Below are 22311 nucleotides of genomic sequence, written 5' to 3' on the forward strand. Positions count from 1 at the left end.
TCTTCATCCGAATTCAGGCGAATAATACTGGTGACGAGACGTAATTTTGATGTGATAAGCCTTGCTAGATGGTGGACATTACGCCAAACAAACATTTGCATGGGGTCATACCTTAAATACTAAAGAAGAGGTACAGTCGATGGAGGTTTACTTCACAGTGGAATATGGCAAAGCGCCTCATTGTTAATGGCAAATATCAGATATCTTGACGTATCCACATTTTGCATCGGCTAGATGAATGAACGATTTTTTCATACAGGAGACTGCAGCCCATTTTTTGACCAATAAGTTTTTAGTGGTACTAAGATTTTTTTTTTTTTTTGAGATTGTATTCTTTACTCTGTGTACATAAACTACGTGAAATAACTGTAAAATTTGAAAAGACTAATATTTTTTTCTAGTGATGTAACAATGCTCAATGGGGGTCTGACAAAGATCCATTGTGACTTTTGTAATACTGATTTTTGCGCTACGTCTCACAGGATGAGCTGCGAGTCTACAATAAACAAATGGCCACGAGTGGCCATTTGTTTATTGTACATTCGCACCGGGTGCACCAGGGTATCGCCATCAGGCCACGGGTGCACCTGGGTAGCACCACCAGGCCACGTATGCACATGGGTAGCACCACCAGGCCACGTATATACCTGGGTAGCACCACCAGGCCACGAGAGCACCAGGGTAGCACCACCAGGCCACGGATACACCTGGGTAGCACCACCAGCTCACGGGTGCACCTGGGTAGCACCACAAGGCCACGGGTGCACCTGGGTAGCACCACCAGGCCACGGGTGCGCCAGGGTTGCGCCACCAAGCCACGGATGCAACTGGGTAGCACCACCAGGCCACGGATACACCTGGGTAGCACCACCAGGCCACGGATGCACCTGGGTAGCACCACCAGACCACGGGTGCACCAGGGTAGCACCACTAGGCCACGGGTGCATCAGGGTAGCACCACTAGGCTACGGTTGAACCAGAGTAGCACCACCAGGCCACGGGTGCACCAGGGTTGCACCACCAGGCCACGGGTGCGCCTGGGTTGCACCAGCAGGCCACGGGTGCGCCTGGGTTGCACCACCAGGCCACGGGTGCACCAGGGTAGCACCACCAGGCCACGGGTGCACCAAGGTTGCGCCATCAGGCCACGGGTGCACCAGGGTAGCGCCACCAGGCCTCGGGTGCACCAGGGTTGCGCCATCAGGCCACGGGTGCACCTTGGTTGCGCCACCAGGCCAGGGGAGCACCAGGGTTGCGCCACCAGGCCACGGGTGCACCAGGGTTGCGCTACCAGGCCACGGGTGCACCAGGGTTGCGCTACCAGGCCACGGGTGCACCAGGGTTGCGTCACCAGGCCACGTGTGCACCAGGGTTGCGCCACCAGGCCACGGGTGCACCTGGGTAGCACCACCAGGCCACGTATGCACCTGGGTAGCACCACCAGGCCACGTATGCACCTGGGTAGCACCACCAGGCCACGAGAGCACCAGGGTAGCACCACCAGGCCACGGATACACCTGGGTAGCACCACCAGCTCACGGGTGCACCTGGGTAGCACCACCAGGCCACGGGTGCACCTGGGTAGCACCACCAGGCCACGGGTGCACCAGGGTTGCGCCACCAAGCCACGCATGCAACTGGGTAGCACCACCAGGCCACGGATACACCTGGGTAGCACCACCAGGCCACGGATGCACCTGGGTACCACCACCAGACCACGGGTGCACCAGGGTAGCACCACTAGGCCACGGGTGCATCAGGGTAGCACCACTAGGCTACGGGTGAACCAGAGTAGCACCACCAGGCCACGGGTGCACCACCAGGCCACGGGTGCGATTGGGTTGCACCACCAGGCCACGGGTGCACCAGGGTAGCACCACCAGGCCACGGGTGCACCAAGGTTGCGCCACCAGGCCACGGGTGCACCAGGGTAGCGCCATCAGGCCACGGGTGCACCAGGGTTGCGCCACCAGGCCACGGGTGCACCAGGGTTGCGCCACCAGGCCACGGGTGCACCAGGGTTGCGCTACCAGGCCACGGGTGCACCAGGGTTGCGCTACCAGGCCACGGGTGCACCAGGGTTGCGCTACCAGGCCACAGGTGCACCAGGGTGGCGCCACCAGGCCACGTGTGCACCAGGGTTGCACCACCAGGCCACGGGTGCACCAGGGTTGCGCCACCAGGCCACGGGTGCACCAGGGTTGCGCCACCAGGCAACGGGTGCACCAGGGTTGCGTCACCAGGCCACGGGTGCACCAGGGTTGCGCCACCAGGCCACGGGTGCACCAGGGTTGCGTCACCAGGCCACGGGTGCACCAGGGTTGCGTCACCAGGCCACGGGTGCACCAGGGTTGCGCCACCAGGCCACGGGTGCACCAGGGTTGCGCCACCAGGCCACGGGTGCACCAGGGTTGCGCCACCAGGCCACGGGTGCACCAGGGTAGCGTCACCAGGCCACGGGTGCACCAGGGTTGCGCCACCAGGCCACGGGTGCAGCAGGGTTGCGTCACCAGGCCACGGGTGCACCAGGGTTGCGCCACCAGGCCACGGGTGCACCAGGGTTGCGCCACCAGGCCACGGGTGCACCAGGGTTGCGCCACCAGGCCACGGGTGCACCAGGGTTGCGCCACCAGGCCACGGGTGCACACACCACCAGGCCACGGGTGCACCAGGGTTGCGCCACCCTGTCACGGGTGCACCAGGGTTGCGCCACCAGGCCACGGGTGCACCAGGGTTGCGCCACCAGGCCACGGGTGCACCAGGGTTGCGAAACCAGGCCACGGGTGCACCAGGGTTGCGCCACCAGGCCACGGGTGCACCAGGGTTGCGCCACCAGGCCACGGGTGCACCAGGGTTGTGCCACCAGGCCACGGGTGCACCAGGGTTGCGCCATCAGGCCACGGGTGCACCAGGGTTGCGCCACCAGGCCACCGCCACCAGGCCACGGGTGCACGAGGGTTGCGCCACCAGGCCACGGGTGCACCAGGGTTGCGCCACCAGGCCACGGGTGCACCAGGGTTGCGCCACCAGGCCACGGGTGCACCAGGGTTGCGCCACCAGGCCACGGGTGCGCCACCAGGCCACGGGTGCGCCACCAGGCCACGGGTGCACCAGGGCTGCGCCACCAGGCCACGGGTGCACCAGGGCTGCGCCACCAGGCCACGGGTGCACCAGGGTTGCGCCACCAGGCCACGGGTGCACCAGGGTTGCGCCACCAGGCCACGGGTGCACCAGGGTTGCGCCACCAGGCCACGGGTGCACCAGGGTTGCGCCACCAGGCCACGGGTGCACCAGGGTTGCGCCACCAGGCCACGGGTGCACCAGGGTTGCGCCACCAGGCCACGGGTGCACCAGGGTTGCGCCACCAGGCCACGGGTGCACCAGGGTTGCGCCACCAGGCCACGGGTGCACCAGGTTGTGCCACCAGGCCACGGGTGCACCAGGGTTGCGCCACCAGGCCACGGGTGCACCAGGGTTGCGCCACCAGGCCACGGGTGCACCAGGTTGTGCCACCAGGCCACGGGTGCACCAGGGTTGCGCCATCAGTCCACGGGTGCACCAGGGTTGCGCCACCAGGCCACCGCCACCAGGCCACGGGTGCACCCGGGTAGCGCCACCAGGCCACGGGTGCACCAGGGTTGCGCCACCAGGCCACGGGTGCACCAGGGTTGCGCCACCAGGCCACGGGTGCACCAGGGTTGCGTCACCAGGCCACGGGTGCACCAGGGTTGCGCCACCAGGCCACGGGTGCACCAGGGTTGCGCCACCAGGCCCCGGGTGCACCAGGGTGTGCGGCCACCACCAGGGTTGCGCATCAGGGTGCACCAGGGTTGCGCCACCAGGCCACCGGGTTCACCAGGGTTGCGCCACCAGGCCACGGGTGCACCAGGGTTGCGCCACCAGGCCACGGGTGCACCGGGGTAGCGCCACCAGGCCACGGGTGCACCAGGTTGCGCCACCAGGCCACGGGTGCACCAGGGTTGCGCCACCGGTGCACCAGGGCTGCGCCACCAGGCCACGGGTGCAGGGCTGCCACCAGGGTGCACCAGGGTTGCGCCACCAGGCCACGGGTGCACCAGGGTTGCGCCACCAGGCCACGGGTGCACCAGGGCGCCACCAGGCCACGGGTGCACCAGGGTTGCGCCACCACGCCACGGGTGCACCAGGGTTGCGCCACCAGGCCACGGGTGCACCAGGGCTGCGCCACCAGGCCACGGGTGCACCAGGGTTGCGCCACCAGGCCACGGGTGCACCAGGGTTGCGCCACCAGGCCACGGGTGCACCAGGGTTGCACCAGGGTTGCGCCACCAGGCCACGGGTGCACCAGGGTTGCGCCACCAGGCCACGGGTGCACCAGGGTTGCGCCACCAGGCCACGGGTGCACCAGGGTTGCGCCACCACGGGGTGCACCAGGGTTGCGCCACCAGGCCACGGGTGCACCAGGGCTGCGCCACCAGGCCACGGGTGCACCAGGGTTGCGCCACCAGGCCACGGGTGCACCAGGGTTGCGCCACCAGGCCACGGGTGCACCAGGGTTGCGCCACCAGGCCACGGGTGCACCAGGGTTGCGCCACCAGGCCACGGGTGCACCAGGGTTGCGCCACCAGGCCACGGGTGCACCAGGGTTGCGCCACCAGGCCACGGGTGCACCAGGGTTGCGCCACCAGGCCACGGGTGCACCAGGGTTGCGCCACCAGGCCACGGGTGCACCAGGGTTGCGCCACCAGGCCACGGGTGCACCAGGGTTGCGCCACCAGGCCACGGGTGCACCAGGGTTGCGCCACCAGGCCACGGGTGCACCAGGGTTGCGCCACCAGGCCACGGGTGCACCAGGGTTGCGCCACCAGGCCACGGGTGCACCAGGGTTGCGCCACCAGGCCACGGGTGCGCCAGGGTTGCGCACCAGGGTTGCGCCACCACCAGGCCACCAGGGGGTGCACCACCAGGGTTGCGCCACCAGGCCACGGGTGCACCAGGGTTGCGCCACCAGGCCACGGGTGCGCCAGGGTTGCGCCACCAGGCCACGGGACCAGCACCAGGGTGCACCAGTGCGCCACCAGGCCACGGGTGCACCAGGGTTGCGCCACCAGGCCACGGGAGCACCAGGGTTGCGCCACCAGGCCACGGGTGCACCAGGGTTGCGCCACCAGGCCACGGGTGCACCAGGGTTGCGCCACCAGGCCACGGGTGCACCAGGGTTGCGCCACCAGGCCACGGGTGCACCAGTGTTGCGCCACCAGGCCACGGGTGCACCAGTGTTGCGCCACCAGGCCACGGGTGCACCAGGGTTGCGCCACCAGGCCACGGGTGCACCAGGGTTGCGCCACCAGGCCACGGGTGCACCAGGGTTGCGCCACCAGGCCACGGGTGCACCAGGGTTGCGCCACCAGGCCACGGGTGCACCAGGGTTGCGCCACCAGGCCACGGGTGCACCAGGGTTGCGCCACCAGGCCACGGGTGCATCAAGGTAGCGACGTCTCCAGTTCCGGAGCTTGTAATTAGGGCCTTTGTTTAAGATCAGTGTGCGTAGAGCAGAAAGAGGGGCAGTGATGAAGGCGCTGAAGAGGAGACAGGAAATGAATATGGTAATGAATAAGTAGAAGTAGGGGAAATGACGAGTAAGAAGGAACTGAAGAGAAAGGAGGAGGAATATATAGATATGAAGGAAGGAGGGAAGGAGAAATATGAGTAATGGGAAGGTGAAGAATATGAACCATGAATAGTATGGTAATTCGAGGTTTTAATGGGTAAAACTTTATTGTTATTCTCGGTGCAACGGTAAACCTGTGGGCGTCACCAAGGGAAGAAGAGATGATAATATTTATTAAAATTAGAGAACGTCTCTAACTTCCTTGAATGAGTTCTCACTAGCGTCAGGGTATCCCTCTCAACTAAGAGTATCATTATTTAGGTTTAAGAATTGGTGTGGACACAATTGTAAACATTGAGATCAAAACATTAAATCATGTAGATTGGATGCCCACTATGTAGGGCCAGAGACGTGAGGGAGTAAGAATGACGAGTATAAAATGAGAGGAATAAAGACGATTAAGATGATATAAAATGGAATATTGGCGTTAAACATAAAGATCTAGCCAAAGTTAATTTTTTTGAAACCCAATTCTTCTTCTCTCGTAGATCTTGAATCATGCCTTGATAAGGTTATAATCAACGATAAAAGTTGTCTAAATAAATTCTTCAACTTATGTCTGTCTGTGTACCAGACATCTTTAGTGAAATAACAATTCAAATATATGTTTGACTAGGCTAATGTGTAAGAGATCTCAAACCCAATAATTTTGATACCTGACGACGCCTAAGACATTATTTTCAGTTATGTTTCTAACACTACATGGAAAAAATATGAATGTGATTGTAATTTTAGTCCTAAAATACTATTGATAGATATTCTCCTTTGCTAGGCTTCGTTGTTGAACGTCTGGCCAACCAAGCTGTTGCTGCCAGCGGCTCTCAGGATTCCATAGCTATCACTAGCTGGTTAGTCTGGCACTTTATGTAGGATGTTCTGATCTTCTTGGAAACCTGAATTCCAACAATATTTCTTCATATCTGGTAGTAGGAGATTTAAGAGTCTTGAACTATGCATGCCACATTGACACAATATTCTCTAATTGTGATTACTGCATCCTTGATAAAATGTATTTGGAAAAAAAAAGTATTCTGAGTCGTACTCTGCGACCATCACATGACCCCATCTCTTCTTGTTATGAGGTTGTCCAAACTTGTATTGGATGCGAGATTTATATCCATCGGTCCAGCTCGATTGAGTATTTTCGATGCAGTACATCATGGCAACATACTCTTTGTTATAAGAGTATTCTGATGCCCACAGTTCCTGAAACGTCTGGTAGTATTCAGGGTTTGCGATGCCAGTAGCTGGTACTAAGTATTAATGGGGTGTTCAACTTATCCCATTTGAGGATTCACATTTTATGACCATCAATGTTTTCCATTTAATAATTCAGTCATGTGTTACTATGGTATTTAAAAAAATACACAATCCGCACAAAGAATGAAACTGATATTGACGTTTCTGCCTGACTTGAACCATTAGTAATACAACGCGGATCGAAGCGTCGTCATAGGTTTGTTACTTATGTGTGAGTTTTTGAATGTTGTTCCTGTCACAGTATAGCACATTTTTATTACATAAAACATTCTTTTCTCTTTGATAATTCTGACTGCTGAAATTCTGGTGCAAGATTAGAAATGGATGGAACTTTCCATAATTATAGTGACTGAATTATTTCTGACTTTGCGTGTATACCTTTGCAGCAGAATTGATTACAAAATTGTAGATGAATGGTTCAGAGAACCGGCAAGTTGATAAATTAGACACATGTGCGACTCATGGCTATCTTTATTGAGGAAACGTTTCGCCACACAGTGGCTTCATCAGTCCATACAAAGGAGAAACGTGAAGAACAGGAGGAGAATGAGGTAATCAGTCCCTAAACCTTGAGTCGATGTGGTCAGTTCATTAATCTTGAATAGAATACAGCATATGTGCGGAGAAGCAGCTTATATGCCGTAGGCAGGAAAGGTGCAGCAGTCGTAGGTGGTGTCACATTTGTCCAATGTGGAAGTAGGTCGTGCTCAAGGGTTAGGCAAGCGAAGAATTCCCAAGTATTCAGATCCGAAGAATTCTTCGCTTGCCTAACCCTTGGGCACGACCTACTTCCACATTGGACAAAGGTAACACCACCTACGACTGCTGCACCTCTCCTGCTTACGGTATATAAGCTGCTTCTCCGCACATATGCTGTATTCTATTCAAGATTGATGGACTGACCACAACGATTCAAGGTTTAGGGACTGATTACCTCATTCTCCTCCTGTTCTTCACGTTCCTCCTTTGTATGGACTGATGAAGCCACTGTGTGGCGAAATGTTTCCTCAATGAAGATACCCAAGAGTTGCACTTGTCTAATTTATCATCAGAATTTATTACACTGCATCCCACCTACAAATTGGATTCGAAATTTTGAGTGATTTTAGTCATACGTAGTTGAATCGCGGATCTGGGAGATAACTCTCTCAAACTCATATTTTTTATTTCCTTGCAAGTTTACAATGTGGTTGACATTGTAGGAAGTATATTTACATAGGTAGTTTACAGTGAGGGTTTACAATGATTTTTCCCCTCAAGGTTCATTGATGCTGGTGAGGGATTTTGATCTAGGAAATTGGATTTGTTCTCCCGTTCCCTGAATTAAACACGAATACCTTTCACATCCCCCCCTCAGGCGCTGTATAATCCTACGGGTTTAGCGCTCCCCCTTTATAATAATAATACAATAATTTGTAGTGTAAAGAGAGCCACTATTATGCCTTGGTATTACAGGCAGAAATGGTATTAGAATGTGAGTACTGATTATATATAAGCAAGCCAAGTATCTTGCTTATTCGATCATTAGTTTATTATGCTGCGCCACCACTTGCTCTTGTGTCTGACTGGAAGCTTGGAGGGCTGGAAAAACTGCAGAACGAAGCAATGAGGATCACTCGTACTGCCAAAATTTTAAATATGCAAAATGAACTTGATATTCCAAGCATCAGAGATCGTGTTACTGAAAGAAATATCCTAATTGGGGTTAAATGCTCAGGCAAGCCCATTCAAACCCTTGCACAGAAGCCCTCCAAACTTTCCTCAGCACTGGTGAACACCCCTCCAGATGGATCGAAAGAACTGGTACCGACCTTCACATGAATCAGATACCTGATCTATGTCAAGTAAGACAACAGCGGCACTTCTCCACTCCATGGGATATTACCCCATTCGAAACTACCATTCCTCCATTTCTCCCCACACAACTACTTAAATCACAACCTAAGCTTTGCCTTGAAGCCAGACATGATGCCCTAAGCTGTATTGAAAACTTAGTCACACAGCACACTTTGTCAAAAATTCTTTACGTTGATGGTTCTGTTCATCAATCCACCGGTGCAGCTGGTAGTGCTGCTGTTGTCGTACAGAGTGATGGCTCTCTTAAAGAAATTGGAGCAGGCATCAATAATTGGGCCTCTCCCCTTCCAACAGAACTGTTTGTCATACTCCTTGCACTGAAATGCATCCATGTATCTAAGATTGACACTTTAATTGTAACTGATTCTCTGTCATCCATAAATGCTCTCAACTCGTTTAGTATAAACTGTGACATGCTCCTGTCACAAGCCCGGCACAGGTACGGTAAGATTGTGGACAGTGGAGTCAGAGTGCACATGCTGTGGATTCCATCTCACATTGGTCTTCGGATGCATGATAGAACTAATAAATTGGCTTAACTGTATGCTTTCAAAGACGGGGTAGATTACAATCTTGGCTTGTCAGATAGCAGTTTGAGAATACATAAAGAACTTCAACTGAATTTTATTGACATAAGACTCAGGGAGACTGACACCAATCAGTCCATCTATCGTCATTATATCATGCAGGAAGTGCCACATGTCTATGGTGCATCCAACAAAATAAGCCGATTCTTGGATGTCACTACCGCCCGGCTCCGGCTGGGTTACAAGTATCTTGGCAGGTTAAATCGCCACCACCAGATGTAGACCAGACGAAATGTAAACCCTGCTTCGTTATGTGCTAGAGTGCGATAAAATTAATGAATTCAGGGACAACACACTCAGAAATGCTAAAGACATGTCTAAGTATTTTATCCACAGTGGTATATTACAGATCATTCTGGAAAAATACCCTGACTTTGCTCCATGTAAATTAAGCATTACCACGTGTGTGTGTGTGTGTGTGTGTGTGTGTGTGTGTGTGTGTGTGTTTGTGTGTGTGTTTGCATGTGTATTTGTGTTCGTATATGTGTGAGTGATTGTACTCGTGTGTATGTATACTGTGTGTGTGTGTGTGTGTGTGTGTGTGTGTGTGTGTGTGTGTGTGTACTCGCCTATTTGTGTGTGAATGACCCAACAATTAATATTTGCACCATTAACTCAATTGTGACTATAATTTGTTCATGATTGTAGCCATGTATAAACGTAAGTAACTAACTATACTTACAGGATTCATGACCTTTGTAACTTGTGAGTTCATTACCTTGGTACCTTGTTCAGTTATCAAAACTTTGGGGGCCCAGTCCCTGGACCCATTATGTACCTCTGTAATCTTTTGACTACCACCCACAGGATGGGTATGGGGTGCATAATGAACATATTAAACTAACTGCCAACATTAGTGAAGAACAGATATTTTGCGGTTGCTGAACGATTCGCGAAAGGTGTCAATCGTATCCCATCAGTCCAACCTACTGTACCTTAAAGCACGTAAGAAGCATATTAGTTGAACCTTCAGTCCTCGAGCGGCCAAACACAGCAACTAATTTCCCTCAAGATAACAGCTTCAAATTTTCAACCCAGGAACAATTATAATATGAGAGCTCCCTTTCACAAATATTTTCTATACCTTTTTCAACTTTTATTTCCACATGATAATTTTAGAAAGTATCTTTTGATTTTCTTCAACTTTGAAATACAGTTTTGTTTTACTTGGGAAAAGTGAGAAAAATAATGAAAGTTAAAGAATTCATTTAAGAATTAGATGTAAGGGAGATGGATATAGTGTAATAAGAAAAACAGGAAATGGGTGAACATACAGTATTCACAAGAAGTGTTACGGCAGAAGCAAAGAAAGATTTAAACTCGGCCTAAAGAAAGAAAATTATCAAACCTCAAACCACTTTACCTCAATCTGTGTTGCTGCCACAGCCCATTATTAGGTTGTCTTGATTATTGTTACATTATTGTGGGGACAAAAGAAAAGTGCAAATCCCAGGGGAGTGGAATTATGCAATATTGTAGGACAGTCTAGCCAGTAGTGGGTACAGCTAACCGAAAAGTTAGCTTCGCTAACCGCTAACTAAAAAATTAGCTCCGCTACTGCTAAACGCTAACCAATAACTTTTTCACATGAATTCAGATTCGGTTTAGTTTTTTGGTCTTTAACTTTTAAGTTTTTTAGACCAGACCTGGAGAGCTTCCCAATAAGATATAGAATGCCGAGGTTATAAGGACAGTAACCCTTCAAGGAAGGTTCCTTGATGTTGGTGAGGGGCTCTTGATTTAGGGAATTGGATCTGTGCTCCAGTTCCCCGAATTAAGCCTGAATGCCTTCCACATCCCCCCCAGGCGCTGTATAATCCTCAGGGTTTAGTGCTTCCCCCTTGATTATAATAATAATAATATAAGGACAGTGTTGCAAACAGTACTCATCTTTAATACTTGAGTATAAGTAGCAGTGTTGTAAAGTAACGAATTAAAACTACTTGAAGACTGTACTTAAGTAACTTTTTTCGTTATTTACTTTTTAACAAGTACTGAAATTACTCGCTACCTTTACTTTTATTTAAGTACTAAGGTATGTTATTAGTTTTACTTAATCACAACCTGATATCGATATGTTACTCGTTACTTCATCAGTAATTTTTGAAAAGTAAACACCGAGAAAAGGTAATCAAGTACAGTACTCAAGTACTTCATTACTTTACAACACTGGGAAAGGTATTGTACTTCTAAACTGTCAAAACTTGCAATACCCACGAAAATTAAGAAAATATCAAAAAAGCTATAGTAGTAGTTTAATAAGCGCTTATAACTTATAAATACCTTATAAGATACTCCTCCAGCTGTTTATGGCTGACCAAAATCCTCCTGCCCAGTGTGCGGCTGGACATCGACGTCTTGCTGGAGTTCAGTGTCTTGATCAGGCTGACAAAGATGGGGGATTAATCCACTACATGCAGCAGTAGCATGTTGCAGACGGATAGGTCCACAATCTTTGTGTCCACCACAGACTGACGGACGCTAGTGCCAGCAGCTGCTGCAGACTCCTCAACAACACCCTCAGGCGGAACAGAAACGTCTCCCCTGTTCATAACGATAAGTAACAACGCACCTCAGTGATCGATGACACTATAACAATGCTGCTCAGAAGCTACTGCTGCTGCTGCATTGACAAGTCACGTTTACACGTAGTCAGCCAATATCGTACCTGACTGACTGCTGGAGAAACGCCCACACCAGACAGGAACAAATTCGTGCGCCGTTGAAAAGGCAATGCCTTCCGACTACCAACAACGTATGAAATTTATTTTAGCTAATCCACTAAACAAAATGTTAGTTCTGCTAATTAGAGGATTAGCAGAACTGTGCTCACTAATGTCTCTAACCTTAAACATCTCTTACCAAATTTATCCCAACCCACGCATCCCTTCTCAGAAATAAAATTTAATCGCAAACAACGGATTGAATTAACATTCAAAATATATTGATTTCATATTCAAGTGTAGACTTTGTAGACCCAAATAGTTCTCTAGTAATAAAAAAATATGTTCATAAGTGAGCGAATAGTCAATTTTTGTTCGGTTGAGGATATCGAAACATGTGAAATACTTAGTGTTATCAGGTATAAATACAGTTCAGTGTGACTTCTGGTTTTGCACTGCACTCACGAGCAATTTGAAGGAGTGAGTTGCAGCATTCTGAGTCACCAAAAGCTTATTTGGTTTGAACATGAGCTGAGCTGATTGTCATTGATTCATAATATATTCCACTTTTTATCGACATTTAATTCTGAGCAAATGGCTCTTACCTCACATTCCTATTTCTATTTCTTCTGGCTGGTATGAGTTTTTTCTGTTTCCTCCTAACATATTCTTCAAATTGCTTCCATATCATAGACCGACCTTTCTCTATTCTTCTTTTTTACTGTACTTCAAAACTGAAATCCATCTCATTCCGTCACAGCCTCCTTTTCTGCAGTGTAATTTTTTTTAGTGCTGAATGTTTCCCATCTCTCTATTCCTTGTTTAAATAATTGACACTTCTCGTAGCCTAGCCGCTGATTCTTATTTGTTTTTCATAGCTAATTTTTCTTAAGTCTGATGTGATTAAACCGATAGTTAAATCCATTCATGGTAGTTGAGTATCCTAGTGATTTCTCTTAAACATTAGGAAATGCCTTGTATGGGCCAATAGACCTTCTGCAGTGTTCCTCCATTCATATGTTCTTATGTTCTTAAATACCCACACTGTAGTCACCGTTATTCTCTCTTTCTCGGTATCTGGTCCTCAATATGGATTTCAGTTACCCAGTTTACTTAACTGTATTTACTGGTACTTCTCTCTTCGTATCTGCCTCTAAAATAGTAGTTGCCCTCTTATTTTTTCGTACTTCTTCCTTGGTTTATATTATTGCTACTATTAACTTGTGTTTTGTTCAGTTCCTGTGATACCATGAAGCTGCCCCTCTGCCTTCTAATCAAATACTTCTACTCATTTTTCTCTCCTCACTATATTGGTATATTTTAGAAAATAACGCATTGATTGTTATTCCTGCAAGCTTTGTTATTGTGACAGCAATGAAATCCTATTATTCCTCTATTTTCTTTAAATCACTACATTTGCAATTCCATTTACATTCATAAACCACATTTTTATAAGTATTTAACTAAAATTTTGGTAACCAGATATGGCTTTGTATGCCCAGTTCATGTGGGGAAAGCTTTGATGTTTAGGAGTGAGTGAACAGAGGATGCTTGTGTGAAAGCTGGGAGGTAAACAGTGATTGAGGAGAGATAGGGGATATGAAAGAGAAGAGAGAGGGCACTGGAATAATGGTTTCTTATGGTGGCACATAAATGAGCTGGTAAAAAATGAGCAGACTAATTCTATTTGGGTATACAGGGTGTGAGAGGAATGGTATGGAATAGAGCGGTCGGTTTGATTTTGGGATGGATGTTGGTGGATGCGATGATAGGCAGGTAGGAGGGCAAATTGATCTAGTATAAAGTGGAGGCGTGTAAGAGGTACTCATTGATAGAGAAGAAATTAATCGTGCAGGTGTAAGTGCGGGCCAAAATGTAGGAAAACAGGGGAGGAGTGTGAAGAATTGACGGGAGAAGAGGGAAGGAATGATAAGAAATAGGGTGGCGAGAGAGTAAGATGCAGAAAGTGACAAATTTAGACATATTTTGTTGTACATTCTCCTGTACGAATAAACTTACATATAATTTTCTGAAAAGTGAATAAATTTACTTTAAGTTGCTAGTAATTATTATTATTATTATTATTATTATTATTATTATTATTATTCCTGAAGGGGTACCTTAAAGTGTTACCAAAATTATTCTTTCTTCCTTCAAATTTTCATTTTATTTCGTTCATAACACTTCATACAAAAAAGGTTCGGTAGAAGATGCGAAATACCCATAAGTTTAGTTTGTGTAGGTGCAAATTTCCCTTTATACTAAATTAGTTAAATAAAAAAAAAACTTGATATCGCTGGAGTTAATGCTATAACCGGGGAATGCGTTTTCTGAAAGAAAATTTGCAATTATTGGATAACTGGATGCTTTCTCTGGTCGGCTTGAAATTTTCAACTTAAGAATAACTTTCTCAGAGATTCAGTATTTCATTCAGAATTTGAAGCCTCTGGTGTGGGTGGGTGTGAGTTGGACCTGACTAGCTTGTGCTACTAGGTCAGATGCCGTGCTCCTCTCTTAAGTGAATGTGACTGACCTGACTGGGTTAAGGCATTGGCTTAAGCCGGTGGGAGAATTGGACCTGCCTCGCATAGCCCAGTAGGCCTGCTGTAGTGTTCCTTCTTTATGTTCTTATATTAAAGGATTGGAAGCGTCACTCTTTCTATTCTTGACATTTAAGAAATACGGTAACCAAACTGAAACATTTATAGAGGTTTATATAACAAACTAAATTGACATTTTTAAGCAGTTTTGTTTAGCCATTTAGGAGTTAGTAAATTTTGTATTAAATCTACGTCAAATATACATAAAGCTGAATTAAATATATTTTCTTCCATTGATATTTTCTGTGTATTCTCCTCCAAGTATAAACCGTGGGAGTTTAATTAAGATAAGCTTATTAGTTTCCGTGATATAAATGGGAGAATAATGAAAAATAAAATCAATGTTTTAGACAGAACAGTGACGCATTTTTTAATTCAGAACTCTACAGGATATTACCAGTCAAGTATCGCCCCAAGGTAAATACTGGCACGTAATATGTAGAAGTTGGTGGTGGTGGTAATGGTAATAGTGGTAATCGTGATAGTGGTGGTGGTGTTAATAATAATAATGGTAGTTGTGGTGGTGGTAGTGAAAGCTGGTAATTGTATCTGTGGTTATGTACACACTTTCACACGTGTATGTATAAGCACATGTATAAACTTGCCGAAGTATACATGCGTACTTGTATGTGTGTGTGTATATAATGTCGTGCCGAATAGGTAAAATTGGTCAATCAGCAAGAACTCGTTTAAAATTAAGTCCTTTCTAAAATTTTCTCTTAAACGGTTAAAGATATACTTTTTTCACTTATGTTAATGTAAAAATGATTAATTTCGTACCAAAAGAACCTTAGGAAACTTACCTAACCTTATTATAACTAGCGCAATTTAATTTAGCCTAATCCAACTAAATATATATTTATACAAGTTTACAATTATTTAATAATAACACAGTGAAATAATTTTTTTTCGTTAGATTCAAAATGTTTTTTGCAAAAAAACATACACAAATTTTCGCTTGCCCTATTAGGCAAGAAGTGAGTTTCTATTTAAGCCAAAATCGCAAGTTTTACTTATTCGGCACGACAGACACACATTACAATATGCAAGGAATTCGCAAGAGCAGGCGAAATATACACAAACACTGATCTCTGGCTGAAGGAGACTCGAACCTACGAACCTTGGAACAAGGTACGGAGTGCTTTACCAATCTACCCACACTGGACCAACACTGGGTAGATTGGTAAAGCACTGCGTACCTTGTTCCAAGGTTAGTAGGTTCGAGTCTCCTTCAGCCAGAGATCAGTGTTTGTGTATATTTCGCCTGCTCTTGCGAATTCCTTGCATTGTTAATATCTCTAGTAGGGTGGTCCTGTGGTTTAAAGCGTCATGTGGTTCTCGCTTACCATGAGGCAGGCCAGTATACCATGGGTTCGAATCCTTGGCTAGCGCAGTGCTGTTGTTGATATATATTGTGTGTGTGTGTGTGTGTACACTCATACCTCGCATATCCGGCCTGCCATAATCCGAACCTCGCCAATATCCGAACAGGCCCTGGGAAAGGGCAAAATTCTAAAATTATTAGAGACATCCGAACAGCTGTTCGGATACGGCAGAAGACTGAATCAAACTTGGCCCGCACTTTAGTGTACCGGTTGGCCACTAGGAGCCGCGCTCATCGTCTTTCTTTAAGCATTATTATTGATATGTTTTGTCTTGTCTATCTTGGGTATGGCACCAAAGAGGGCAAGGAATGTGCTTTCTCTAGATAAAAAAGAGGGAAATATTGCCGCACGTGGATGCAGGTTGGTTCAAGGCTGGGGAAAGAACTACAGAAGACGACATGCAGGACTGGTTGGAGTGTGACGAAGACGACCCTGGTGTGCAATCTCTGACGGATGCCGAGATTGCAGAATCAGTGTTGCACCCGGAGCATTCCGAAAGCGACGACGACGTGTACAATGACCCAATGCTGCCTTCAGCAGCAAAAGCAGGTGTCGAAACACTTTTGGAGTATTTGGAGCATCCACTGTCCACATCCCATTTTAAAATTTATGATCCTGTGGTCCGTGAAATCCGGGAAGCTTTTATTCGAGCCCAGAGTGTCTGGTCCCACCGCCAGACGACGTTGGAGTCATTTTTTAAACCTACAACGCAGTCGCCGATGCGATGTGACGGTACGGATGCGCATTTTTTCCCCCTCACGAATCAGGAAACTCCGTGTTTCCGAAGTGATCTCGGCCCATATTGTTCGGATATGAGAGGAATTATTGTAAATATATATATATATATATATATATATATATATATATATATATATATATATATATATATATATATATATATATATATATATATATATATAATGTCGTGCCGAATAGGCAGAACTTGCCATCTTGGCTTAAATAGCAACGCTCATCTTGCCATATAGGACACGCGAAAATTTGTGTATGCAATAATATCGCCAAAATCATTCTGAACCTAACGAAAAAATGTATTTCACTGTGTTTGTTTAGTATTAAATTATCGTAAACAAATCTAAAACATATATAGTTGGGTTAGGCTAAAATAAATTGTTCTTGTTATAATAAGGTTAGGTAAGTTTTCTAAGATTCTTTTGGTGCAAAATTAAAATTTTTTACATTAACATTAATGAAAAAATATATCTTTAAACGTATAAGAGAAAATTTTAGAAAGGACTTAATTTTAAATGAGTTCTTGCTAATTGACCAGTTTTACATATTCGGCACGACATATATAAATTATATATATATATATATATATATATATATATATATATATATATATATATATATATATATATGATCACACAGTAACACGCGCAAATTTTTACATACACACTCATTACGGGTACATATGCGCTAACATAACTAAACAAGCGCACAGACATATATCTAAGCAAGCAGACATACAGACACGTATATGTGCAGAAGTATACATATATATGGACATGTACATGCACATGTGACATACGTTGTACTTTTTTTTTCAACAAGTCGGCCGTCTCCCACCTAGGCAGGGTGACCCAAAAAAAAGAAAGAAAATCCCCAAAAAGAAAATACTTTCATCATTCAACACTTTCACCACACTCGCACATTATCACTGTTTTTTCAGAGGTGCTCAGAATACAACAGTTTAGAAGCATACACATATAAAGATACACAACATATCCCTCCAAACTGCCAATATCCCAAACCCCTCCTTTAAAGTGCAGGCATTGTACTTCCCATTTCCAGGACTCAAGTCCGACTATATGAAAATAACCGGTTTCACTGAATCCCTTAACTAAATATTACCCTGCTCACACTCCAACAGATCGTCAGGTCCCAAGTCTCCATTCACTCCTATCTAACACGCTCATGCACGCTTGCTGGAAGTCCAAGCCCCTTGCCCACAAAACCTCCTTTACCCCCTCTCTCCAACCCTTTCGAGGACGACCCCTACCCCGCCTTCCCTCCCCTATAGATTTATATGCTTTCCATTTCATTCTACTTTGATCCATTCTCTCTAAATGACCAAACCACCTCAACAACCCCTCTTCTGCCCTCTGACTAATACTTTTATTAACTCCACACCTTTTCCTAATTTCCACACTCCGAATTTTCTGCATAATATTTACATCACACATTGCCCTTAAACAGGACATCTCCACTGCCTCCAACCGTCTCCTCGCTGCTGCATTTACCACCCAAGCTTCACACCCATATAAGAGTGTTGGTACTACTATACTTTCATACATTCCCTTCTTTGCCTCCATAGATAACGTTTTTTGACTCCACATATACCTCAACGCACCACTCACCTTTTTTCCCTCATCAATTCTATGATTAACCTCATCCTTCATAAATCCATCCGCCGACACGTCAACTCCCAAGTATCTGAAAACATTCACTTCTTCCATACTCCTCCCCAATTTGATATCCAATTTTTCTTTATCTAAATCATTTGACACCCTCATCACCTTACTCTTTTCTATGTTCACTTTCAACTTTCTACCTTTACACACATTCCCAAACTCATCCACTAACCTTTGCAATTTTTCTTTAGAATCTCCCATAAGCACAGTATCACCAGCAAAAAGTAACTGTGTCAATTCCCATTTTGAATTTGATTCCCCAAAATTTAATCCCACCCCTCTCCCGAACACCCTAGAATTTACTTCCTTTACAACCCCATCTAAGAACATAACATAAGAAAGGAGGAACACTGCAGCAGGCCTGTTGGCCCATACTAGGCAGGTCCTTTACAATTCATCCCACTAACAAACATTTGACCAACCCAACTTTCAATGCCACCCAAGAAACAAGCTCCGATGTGCAAGTCCCACTCAAATCCAACCCCTCCCACTCATGTACTTATCCAACCTAAATTTGAAACTACCCAAAGTCCTACCCTCAATAACCCAACTAGGTAGACTGTTCCACTCATCAACCACCCTACCTCCAAACCAACACTTTCCTACGTCCTTTCTAAATCTAAACTTATCTAATTTAAATCCATTACTGCGGGTTCTCTCTTGGAGAGATATCCTCAAGACCTTGTTAATATCCCCTTCATTAATACCTATCTTCCACTTATACACTTCGATCAGGTCTCCCCTCATTCTTCGTCTAACAAGTGAATGGAACTTAAGAGTCTTCAATCTTTCTTCATAAGGAAGATTTCTAATGCTATGTATTAATTTAGTCATCCTACGCTGAATGTTTTCTAACGAATTTATGTCCATTCTGTAATATGGAGACCAGAACTGATGTGCATAATCTAGGTGAGGCCTTTCTAATGATTATAAAGCTGCAGTATGACCTCTGGACTTCCGTTGATTACACTTCTTGATATAAATCCCAGTAATCTATTTGCCTTATTACGTACGCTTAGGCATTGCTGTCTTGGTTTAAGGTTGCTGCTTACCATAACCCCCAAGTCCTTTTCGCAATCTGTATGGCATTGGCTTAAGCCGGTAGGAGATTTGGACCTGCCTCGCATGGGCCAGTAGGCCTGCTGCAGTGTTCCTTCGTTCTTATAAGAACATACATAAGAACATAAGAAAGGAGGAACACTGCAGAAGGCCTGTTGGCCCATACTAGGCAGGTCCTTTACAATTCATCCCACTAACAAAACATTTGCCCAACCCAATTTTTAATGCCACCCAAGAAACAAGCTCCGATGTGCAAGTCCCACTCAAATCCAACCCCTCCCACTCATGTACTTATCCAACCTAAATTTGAAACTACCCAAAGTCCTAGCCTCAATAACCCAACTAGGTAGACTGTTCCACTCATCAACTACCCTATTTCCAAACCAATACTTTCCTATGTCCTTTCTAAATCTAAACTTATCTAATTTAAATCCATTACTGCGGGTTCTCTCTTGGAGAGATATCCTCAAGACCTTGTTAATATCCCCTTTATTAATACCTATCTTCCACTTATACACTTCGATCAGGTCTCCCCTCATTCTTCGTCTAACAAGTGAATGTAACTTAAGAGTCTTCAATCTTTCTTCATAAGGAAGATTTCTAATGCTATGTATTAATTTAGTCATCCTACGCTGAATGTTTTCTAACGAATTTATGTCCATTCTGTAATATGGAGACCAGAATTGAGCTGCATAATCTAGGTGAGGCCTTACTAATGATGTATAAAGCTGCAGTATGACCTCTGGACTTCTGTTGCTTACACTTCTTGATATAAATCCCAGTAATCTATTTGCCTTATTACGTACGCTTAGGCATTGCTGTCTTGGTTTAAGGTTGCTGCTTACCATAACCCCCAAGTCCTTTTCGCAATCTGTATGGCTAAGTTCTACATTATTTAACTTATAAGTGCTAGGGTTATGGGCACTCCCGAGCTTCAGAACCTTGCATTTATCTACATTGAACTGCATCTGCCACTTTTCTGACCAAGAGTAGAGTTTGTCTAAATCCTCCTGAAGTTCCCTAACATCTACGTTTGAATCAATTATCCTACCTATCTTCGTGTCATCGGCGAATTTGCTCATATCACTAGCAATTCCTTCATCAAGATCATTGATATATATTATAAACAACAACGGGCCCAAGACTGATCCCTGTGGAACGCCACTTGTTACTGATCCCCACTCGGATTTAACCCCATTTATGGACACTCTCTGCTTCCTGTCTGTGAGCCATGATTCGATCCACGAGAGCACTCTTCCCCCAATGCCGTGAGCTGGAAATAAATGGTATAAAATACCGACACAATGGCAATATAAACACAAATGCAGTATAATGTGATCCTTTATTGACTACGTTTCGCCCACACAGTGGGCTTTTTCAAGTCACAAACAGAACTACCTGGGGTTGAAGGAACGCGAGTATTTATAGTCCGGCTGAGGTCAGGTGAAGAATGCTGCATCTGATGATGTGCCGAGTTGGGTTGTAGAGTCTAAAAACTTGGGTAGCTTGGAAAGGAGACTGGACAAGTTTGTGAGCAGACCTTCTACAGTGTTCTTATGTGGGATAGCGATGAAGAAGTTTCTTGGCAAGTGGTTCGGCTATGTTATAGAAGCCACTATTCTGGTTGAAGTTGTCGGATATAGAAATAAGTGATGATTCCAGGATTCTTCGGTATTGAGTGTTGTCTTCTGTGGCGATAAGTCTTGAGTTTCTGTAGTTTATCAAGTGGTTGTGTGAATTACGGTGTTGTACGCAGGCATTCCTTGTGTCGTCAGACCTGCTTGCGTATTGGTGTTCTGAAATACGTGTTTGGAGGTCCCTTGATGTTTCGCCCACGTATAACTTGTTGCAGTCATTACAAGGGATTATGTATACCCCTGCAGAGGATGGAGGCTTGTCCTGCCTACTACTGGTGATGTCCTTGATGGTCGTGGTTGTGGAGGTAGATACTTGGAATGATGTTTTGGCAAAGATGTTGGAAACATGTTTGGCAATGGAGTTGGTGGGAAGGACTATGTATCTCTTCTCGGCAGTGTCTTCTCTGGGTGTGTTGAAGATGTTTAGTGCTCGCCGTCTGCAGTCTCTGATGAAGTGACGAGGATAGTGGAGTTTGGAAAATACCTGTTCAATTATAGTGCATTCTTCTTCAAGGAACTCGTTGCTGCAGATTCTGAGTGCACGCAGGAAGAAGCCTATAATTACACCACGTTTGGTTTTGGTGTCGTGGTGAGAGTAGAAGTGGAGAAGATCGTTTTGGTTGGTGGGTTTTCGATAGACTTTAAAACGAAGTGACTTGAAAAAGCCCACTGTGTGGGCGAAACGTAGTCAATAAAGGATCACATTATACTGCATTTGTGTTTATATTGCCAATGCCATGAGCTGCTACTTTCTTCAACAGTCTTTGGTGCGGAACTCTATCAAATGCCTTACTAAAATCTAAGTAAACAATATCAAATTCTTTATCGTGGTCAACAGCCTCAAAAGCTTTACTGAAGAAAGTTAATAAATTAGTTAGACAAGACCGGCCTCTTGTGAATCCATGCTGAGTATCATTAATCAAGCTATGCTTATCGAGATGGCTTCTTATAATCTCAGCTATAATTGACTCTAGCAACTTGCCTACAATTGAGGTCAGGCTTATTGGGCGGTAATTTGACGGTAACGACTTGTCCCCTGTTTTAAAAATAGGAATTACATTAGCCATCTTCCACATATCAGACACTACACCTGTTTGAAGAGATAAATTAAAAATATTAGTTAATGGTTCACAGACTTCCATTTTGCATTCCTTAAGAACCCTTGAAAAAACCTCATCAGG

This window comes from Cherax quadricarinatus, chromosome 19 (assembly GCF_038502225.1).
Source record: "Cherax quadricarinatus isolate ZL_2023a chromosome 19, ASM3850222v1, whole genome shotgun sequence".
NCBI classification, from domain to species: domain Eukaryota; kingdom Metazoa; phylum Arthropoda; class Malacostraca; order Decapoda; family Parastacidae; genus Cherax; species Cherax quadricarinatus.